This window comes from Ruditapes philippinarum, unplaced genomic scaffold (genome assembly GCF_026571515.1).
Source record: "Ruditapes philippinarum isolate M1 unplaced genomic scaffold, ASM2657151v2 ctg792_1_1_1_1, whole genome shotgun sequence".
Classification (NCBI taxonomy): Eukaryota; Metazoa; Mollusca; class Bivalvia; order Venerida; family Veneridae; genus Ruditapes; species Ruditapes philippinarum.
The window spans coordinates 180291-189163 of record NW_026866635.1 but is presented as its reverse complement, the minus strand read 5'-3'; the positions used below and the strand labels follow the sequence as shown (position 1 = coordinate 189163).

Here is an 8873-nt window from a genome sequence, read left to right as displayed (position 1 = left end):
CATTTGTTTTGGGGAACACATTGTCAAATACGTCGCTTCATAGAGTTGACGCAACGTTGCAGTAGTACGTTTGGACTACATTCCAACACAAGTGCATTTTGGAATCATTTTTGTATCTACCTGATTTTCATATGGTTAACCGCCTCCGTGGTCGAGGGGTTAGAGTCGATGACTTCTAATCCAGTTACCTCTCTGGCATGGGTTCGATCCCCGGGAGATGCTTTGGTAGTTTAGCGCGGAGGAAGGTAGTCTTGTACTGGTGTAACTCTCCAGGAACGATGGTTAGGAAACTACCCGCCTATATGACTGAAATACTGTTGGGAAAAGGCGTAAAAAAATGAAACAAACAAACAAACATTCATATGGTTCTTTGAGCCCAATTCATCATGTAAGTTTTCTATGGAATTTATGTCCGAGGATAAAGAAGGGCAAGGTAATAAGTTGATATGATACTTTGAGCAAGAAATTGTGTAGTTTCGAGTGCTTTGTGAAGCCTTGACTTAAAATCCAACAATTTCCATCAACAACTGTTATCAAAAAAAAAAGAATCGTAATACTATGTACTTTTTGCAAAAGCTGACACTCCGCTGATACTTAAACTATATTGACAGTAAGACAAAGGACTGAATGCGTTAACTGGTACATAGTTGCTCTTTTTTAGCCCACCAGAACCGAAGGTTCAGGGTGAGCTATTAGTATCAAAGGGGGATGCCCCGTCGTCATGCGTCAACAATCGTCTTCTTCTCTTGAACTTGGCAGATTTACTTTAAATTTGGTCTGTTGCATCCTTGTGACAGTCACACTTGAATTGCCTCATGTCATTTCAATTGGCCCCTTTTAGGGGTCAACAGAGCTAAAAATAGAAAAACCTTCAAACATCTACAGAACTAATTGATGGATGATCACCAAACTTTGTCTGTTAGTCCAGTCATTCTAGCTCAAAATAGAGCCAAACCTCAAACAAATTGCAACAGAAAATATTTTGAGTGTTTTGACACCCCAGACCTATATTGTATAACATATCAAAAGTCTAGAAAAATCTAAATTGGAGAATGTTTTCAAAAATTGAGATCAAATATATGGGTATCATTGTATTTATTTTTTTTAATTTGAACTCAATGTAATACACACATACAATTTTCCAATCAGTTTTATATATAATATGCATAAAAATATAGCTTAATCTATCCCTATAGTAACATAAAGTAATCAAAAAGTTGTTTTTGTTTAAAGAAACTACTTTTACCTTTCTAAAATTTATTAATTAACTTAAGTGGGTGGGGTAATATTATATTTTTACATTGCTGTAGATCAACAATTTATTGAAAGCTCTATGTTATATGATATTAAACAGAAAATACATAATGGTTTACGTACATGTGAAAACTATCAAGTTTCAACGTTTTATAAATTTAATTTACATTCCATCAATATTTAATGCATATATTGAAATATTTATATTAACATTGTACAGCTAGTGGGTGGGGTAATTTTATACAAAAAAAGAAACATTAAGGAAATCTATATTATCTATGATAATAATATTGAGTTTTATATTAACTTGAATACTTTCAAGCACATCTGTTGTATTTTTTTCTGAGTCATTATATAACATCATGACATTGGGTCAAAAGAGGTGACATTGACCTTTTGGAAGGTCAATTTCAAATATTTGATACATTTGAGCATAAAATTTAAAAAAAAAAAAATGCAAATTTTAATTTGTAAAATATCTTCGCTAAGCATAAGCACAAGAATGTCATGACTTTTACAAAGCGTCACTCGCTTCTGTAATTTCTGCTCGACCAATCTTTCACTTTTTATCACTAGATGGTAGCACCTGAAATTCTTCTGGTATATCTTTTCCAGTTCTGAAATTAGAGGAGCATAAACATGTTTGATGGTAAAGAGCATCGGCTACAAGCAAGTCGTGAACCTGTTCTATCCTTGCTCTTACTATATCAGACAAACAGTGTCATTCCTCTGTATACATATATTCAAGTGTCCTTACTGGCGAAACATCACACTTCCTTGTTTTACCCTTACTTATTACAGATTGACCACAATATAAACAATCTTTTTTGTATGAAAACTTATCAGTCATTGATCTCAATGGTGGCATCAGTGTTTTCTTTTTCTGTCTTAGTGTCTCTTTTAGTGTAATGTGGGTTACAGTACATCTTTCTACACTCAATGTGAATATATTATTCCGATTCAACTTTTAAACTGTCATTTTATTTCTCACTGGCAGCATTTATTCCCTTGCATTCCTTTTCGTTGCCTTTAACTGTCTTTGTATGATCATCAAACAGCCGTTAACAAATCCGACAGGAGTTCATCTTGAAAAAAACAAAAACAAAAAAACAACAATAACTGATATTGTAAGATTTATAAAATCTGTTTTTTACAGTATATGGAGGTTGATCCAGAATTACCCAAAATTTGTTTATAATTCTGATAACTTTTTTATGTTTTCTTCATTAAATTTATAAATGCGCAAAGATCGATGTTTCTTCTATTTAATTGCCAAATATAATTGATTATAAACATCCAGTACCGTCTCAGGCCGCCTTAAATAACCCTGGATACGCCACAGCAGCGCAACTCAAAGAACACGACATTCGTTGAAATTTATAAAACACCAAAGTGCCCGACACAAAAAGGGATCATGTCCAATATTTGCCGAAGGTTAATGTAAAGCCTGCTAAAATTTCACGTCGTTTGTATTATTGTGTAATCATTTGTTATTTCAACGTTTATTTATGCAAAAACGTCTTCATTAAGGCGTCGGAAAACGGCACTTTCATAAACATTTGTCAACTGTTTAGACAGCCTACCATAGAAACATCTAATATGATAAAAGAAATTCGACACAAGTATTTTGTTAGTCATGCATACAAAACTTTTTGAGGGGTAAAGAAGTTTTTTTACCAGACTGTTGGAGTAATTTTAGAGATAAATACATATCGTTTGCGGCATAGAAGAATTCGCGTAAAGTTAACGTTCTCCGTCGCTGTGGCGATTGAAAAATACAAATATGCTGTCATATGCGGCCTTGCACAATTTCAATGCGATTTAAAAAAATTAATTCTAATTGACAATTATGTGCTGTTTTTCATACTTTATTTGTTTTCTTTTACATGCACTTTTTATCTAATTAAATTAAATGAATCATATATTTTATGCCTTCAACTTTAAGATGATCATGTGTATGAATCACAGCAATCAAAGCAATTAGCAGTTCAATAGTCATAGGTTTAGGTTGTTAGTACACTTACAGTGAATGGCATCGGGAGGACAACCTTTTTAGCATAATGTGACAAATCCTATGTTTGCTTATATGGTAGGCATACTGTGTTTAATTATCATATTCTTGTTTCCTTGTAAAGAGGATATATTACGCAGTAATAAAGTGTTTGTTATATGAACTTTGAAATTGAATTTATTGTTAAAATTACGGGTATTTCTGGATCATCCCTTGCATTCTTGTATTCTGGTTATTGGTAGCTGATTACGTATTGTTTCAGTTATCCCAGAACAGTACGTGTTATTATAAGATGTATTTTTCCTAAAAGGCTTTCCTTAAAATGTTTTAGGTGTATTTATTTGATCAAAGTTGCTGATATGACACACTTTTCTTGCATATCAGACTGGCGTTTCCGTTTGTATTACCCATGCCGGAAATTTTATCTGGCATAGGGGGTGCCAGATGAGTCGCGTGCTGTACAATGTCACGCTTAGGATGACGTAATTTTACCGTTATGAATGAAGTTGTAATTTCATACGCTGTTGCAGTTTCGGTTGCAATGGCATAAATTCCCATTGAAAATTAAGATAAAGAATTCAAAATATAATGTTATATCGTAAAATATGCAAGAAAAAATATCTGACATATGTTTGCGGTTCGGATCGGAATATCCGTCCCTCGGTAACCCGCCCATGTGCGGTAACTCGGCAAGCGTCGTTACCGCCCAATGGGCGGGTCACCTCGGGACGGATATTCCGATCCGAACCGCAACATATGACAGATATTATTATTATTTTCTAAGGTTTTAATCTAAAATTATAAATATAAAATACCTACTGGTTAAAGTGTTTGGAAGTAACGTAAAGATAAAGTTTAAAAATGTCACCTTTCAATTTTAAGCATTTCTAATGCCCATCCGTGCATGCATTCAAAAATATTTGTACTGATATGTTACTATATGGAACTTATGACACACTTTAAAAGTTTGCTTATATGAAAAATATCATTAAAGTGATTTTGTGAAACAAATGTCTCAACTATGCATCTTTACCTTTAACTCGTATACATCACAGTGTCCTCAGAACACATGATCGGGCATACCCATTGGCTCTGGTGTGTTGATGAAATCTGTAACATTACTTCATGAAATTACTTCAAGCTTGAAAGGATTAGAATCTTATTTTCATATTTACGTGAAATAAGGTTCTATAGAATACACAGATGTTTTTATTGTTACATGTATTTGCTTAAATTTTGATTTTAAAAGTGATAAAATTATACTATAGTCAACTTTGGTGTGCATTCCGATAGAAATACTAATATATCGCGGTGAATTAATCTTATACACGTAATGCACTTTTTCAAATTCGCGCAGGTGCTATTGTGCATAAAAGATTTTCTTTTAAATTATGGATCAACTGTGCATGTTTACCTTGAACTCATACACGTCGCCAATCATGAACCATAACTAGAAATCACGTTTGTTTATTGATAAATTTTTCATGTCACCTTTTCATGTATAAATTTCTTCTATGTCTATTAAAAACTGAAAATAATTTCAGATATATTGAATTATGCATACGACTCTATTTCCTCCATGTTTAATATTCACTTAAACTTACTAGTAAAAGATAATGTTTGATATTTGTGTTATATATGTAAAAATATTACAAATGTAAGCACAGGAAAGCAAACTTACTCATTTAGTGTACATATAGTTTACTGGATTTTTTTTATTTTCAAAATCAAGCATACATCAATGAAGACTACCTCAAAGCGGTACCCCTGAAATAATAATAACATTACATACATTATATATGTAAAACAATTTTAAAAAAACTATTAAAAAATACAAAAAAAACCCAACCTTGAATTCAAATTTAACAATAAAACATGATTAAAGTATTCAGACTTTATTTAACGTAATTCGTCATAATTAACGTGATAATGGCGTTCCATAGTTTAAAATACTGTCGAAATTAACTTGTTATAAATACACATTTTTAGGCCGTTTTTGAATGTTTACTAAGACAGGAGTTAATCAGAGTTGTAATTTATATAAATTAAACTGTTTTCCATGAAAAGTATAATACAGATCACTTGAAACACCTGTTGACCTTCAACGGATAAAGAACTGGTAAAACAAGTAATAATCTTCAACAAATACTCATAATAAACTTACGACCCCACATTAATAATTCCTATTATGATCTGTAATATTTTAAGGAAAATATACCAACCCACTTTACAGTGTACTTTACTGACATTAATTTTGTTTACACATATTTTGTTGTTGTTGTCACCATTATGCAGTCGCTATTCTGAGTATCGGAGACGCTTTGTTCGCCTATGGAAGACCGTTGTCGTCAGAAAAAAATCACAAAAAATAACGCGATAAAAACCCGTTTTTTTTCAATGTTGCGCAACTTAGATTTTGCTAGACTTTTGATATGATTCATGTTATTCCATTTACTTTCTATACCAGGTAAAATATTTTCTGTTGCAATTTGTTTGAGGTCGATTTACAGACTGACTGGACTATGTAGCATTCTTTGGTAGTCTTTTATCAAGTTTGCTTATATCAATTTGTTTGGACCCTTTTAGGGGCCGCTAAAGCTAAAAGTAGAAATACCTTTAAATGTCTATTTTTACAGAACTAATTGATGGATGATCACCAAACTTTGTCTGTAGCATTCTTGAGTAGTCTTTTATCAAGTTTGCTCATATTAATTTGATTGGTCCCTTTTAGGGGCCGCTAAAGCTAAAAATAGAAATACCTATAAACGTCTATTTCTACAGAACTAATTGATGGATGATCACCAAACTTGTGTTTTTTACGTACGCGTACATATTAATATGGACGTAATCACGAAAAACGGACCGCACACACGGAGCTCTCACGGACGATTAACTTTGGCTAGGGCTTGGAGACATACATTTCTGTGAAAGGGACCCTTCACACTTGTACAAAATCGAATCCGCAACGGAATCGGACGGATGGTGTCGAAGCAGTGGCTGTGGGCGCCTTGTGTTTTTTTTACGTACGCTTACATATTAATATGGACGTAACAACGAAAAACGGACCGCACGCACGGAGCTCTCACTGACGATTTACTAGGGCTAGGGCTTGGAGACATACATTTCTGTGAAGGGGACCCCTCACACTTGTACAAAATCGAATCTGCAACGGAATCGGACGGAGGGTGTCGGTCGCCTTGTGTTTTTTTTACGTACGCTTACATATAAATATGGACATAACAACGAAAAACGTACCGCACGCAAGGAGCTCTCACGGACGATTTACTTGGGCTAGGGCTTGGTGACATACATTTCTGTGAAGGGGACCCCTCACACTTGTACAAAATCGAATCTGCAACGGAATCGGACGGAGGGTGTCGGTCGCCTTGTGTTTTTTTTACGTACGCTTACATATAAATATGGACATAACAACGAAAAACGGACCACACGCAAGGAGCTCTCACGGACGATTTACTTGAGCTAGGGCTTGGTGACATACATTTCTGTGAAGGGGACCCCTCACACTTGTACAAAATCGAATCTGCAACGGAATCGGACGGATGGTGTCGGTCGCCTTGTGTTTTTTTTTACGTACGCTTACATATAAATATGGACATAACAACGAAAAACGTACCGAACGCAAGGAGCTCTCACGGACGATTAACTTGGGCTTGGGGACATACATTTATGTGAAGGGGACCCTTCACACTTGTACAAAATCGAATCCGCAATGGAATCGGGTGGATGGTGTCGAAGCAGTGGCTGTGGGCGCTTTGTGTTTTTTGAGTGAGACTAAAAAAAGGATTGGAGCACCACACTAAATACCGTATTCCGGTATATACCGGGTAAGGCGCCTGAATCATAAAATGCTAAAATCTTGCCTTTTTAACCAACGGAATGAACTTTAATAGGTCTAATTCATCTTTTTCACACCGATTTATGTATGATAATGAATGAAAAATGTAAAAATCGGCGAAAAAACGATATAAATTTGTCTTTTTTGCGATCATGATTTCTAGAGCAAGCGTCTAGAGGTACTGCTCCAATCCTGTATTGAGTTAAATCCGTGTTTTTTTTTACGTACGCTTACATATTTATATGGACGTAACAACGAAAAACGGACCGCACGCACGGAGCTCTCACGGACGATTTACTTGAGCTAGGGCTTGGAGACATACATTTCTGAAAAGGGGACCCCTCACACTTGTACAAAATCGAATCTGCAACAGAATCGGACGGATGGTGTCGAAGCAGTGGCTGTGGGCGCCTTGTGTTTTTTTACGTACGCTTACAAATTAATATGGACGTAACAACGAAAACTGACCGCACGCAGAGAGCTCTAACGGACGATTTACTTGGGCTTCCTATGCCACGATGAACTTCCTAAGCACCCAGTGGCTGTTCGTGACTATCAGTGACTTCTTACAGCAACCAATGACTTCCCTTAGCAATCCCTGACTTTCCACAACAGCCATAACCTCTCCATATCGACCGCTGGATTTCCATAGCAACCAGTGAACCACCTTAGCAACCAATGACTTCCATAGCAACCATTGACTTTCCCTAGCAACCAATGACTTCCATAGCAACCAGTGACTCTTCTTAGCGACCACGGACTACCGTTGGAACCACTGACTCCCCACAGCAACCAGTGTCTCGCAAAGCAAGCAGTGACTTCCCATGGCCACCATGGACTTCCTAAGCACCCAGTGACTATCCGTGACTATCATAGACTTCCCACAGCAACCAATGAATTCCCCTATCGACCCCTGACTTTCCACAACAGCCATGACCTCTCCATAGCGACCGCTGGATTTCCATAGCAACCAATGAACCACCTTAGCAACCAATGACTTCCATAGCAACCATGGACTTTCCCTAGCAACCCATGACTTTCATAGCAACCTGTGACTCTTCTTAGCGACGACGGACTACTGTTGAAACCACTGACTCCCCACAGCAACCAGTGTCTCGAATAGCATGCAGTGACTTCCCATGGCCAACATGGACTTCCTAAGCACACAGTGGCTGTCCGTTACTATCAGTGACTTCCCGAAGCAACCAATGACTTTCCCTTGCGACCGCTGACTTTCCACAACAGCCATAACCTCTCCATAGCGACCGCTGGCTTTCCATAGCAACCAGTGAACCACCTTAGCAACCAATGACTTCCATAGCAACCAATGACTTCCATAGCAAACAGTGACTCTTCTTAGCGACCACGGCCTACCGTTGGAGCCACTGACTCCCCACAGCAACCAGTGTCTCGAATAGCAAGCAGTGACTTCCCATGGCCACCATGGACTTCCTAGACACCCAGTGACTGTTCACGACTACACAGCAACCAATGACTTCCCCTAGCGACTGCTGACATTCCACAACAGCCATAACCTCTCCTTAGCGACCGCTGGCTTTCCATAGCAACCAGTAAACCACCTTAGCAACCAATGATTTCCATAGCAACCATTGACTTTCCCTAACGTTTTTTTTCCACATATTTTTCTTGTAGGAGCTGTATATTTTTGCCTTATAACCTCCTCGTTCTCTTTACCATGCTCAACATGCATCTTTGCCAGGTTTTACTTACCTTAGCGTGATCGAAGAAGAC

The 8873-nt window shown here is 36.8% G+C and overlaps 1 long non-coding RNA gene across 4 annotated transcripts; it reads right to left on the bottom strand.

Moving 5' to 3' along the window:
* Positions 1-925: 925 nt before the first annotated feature.
* LOC132733140 (uncharacterized) lies at positions 926-5782 on the bottom strand. Of its 4 annotated transcripts, none has more exons than XR_009626136.1 (4): positions 5430-5782; positions 4947-5032; positions 4299-4375; positions 926-2339 (listed from the first exon to the last, which is right to left on the bottom strand). It is a non-coding gene; the product is annotated as an uncharacterized LOC132733140 (long non-coding RNA). The 4 variants fall into 4 exon arrangements; XR_009626138.1 differs by having other exon boundaries at positions 5488-5782; XR_009626137.1 differs by having other exon boundaries at positions 4680-5782.
* Positions 5783-8873: the final 3091 nt, after the last annotated feature.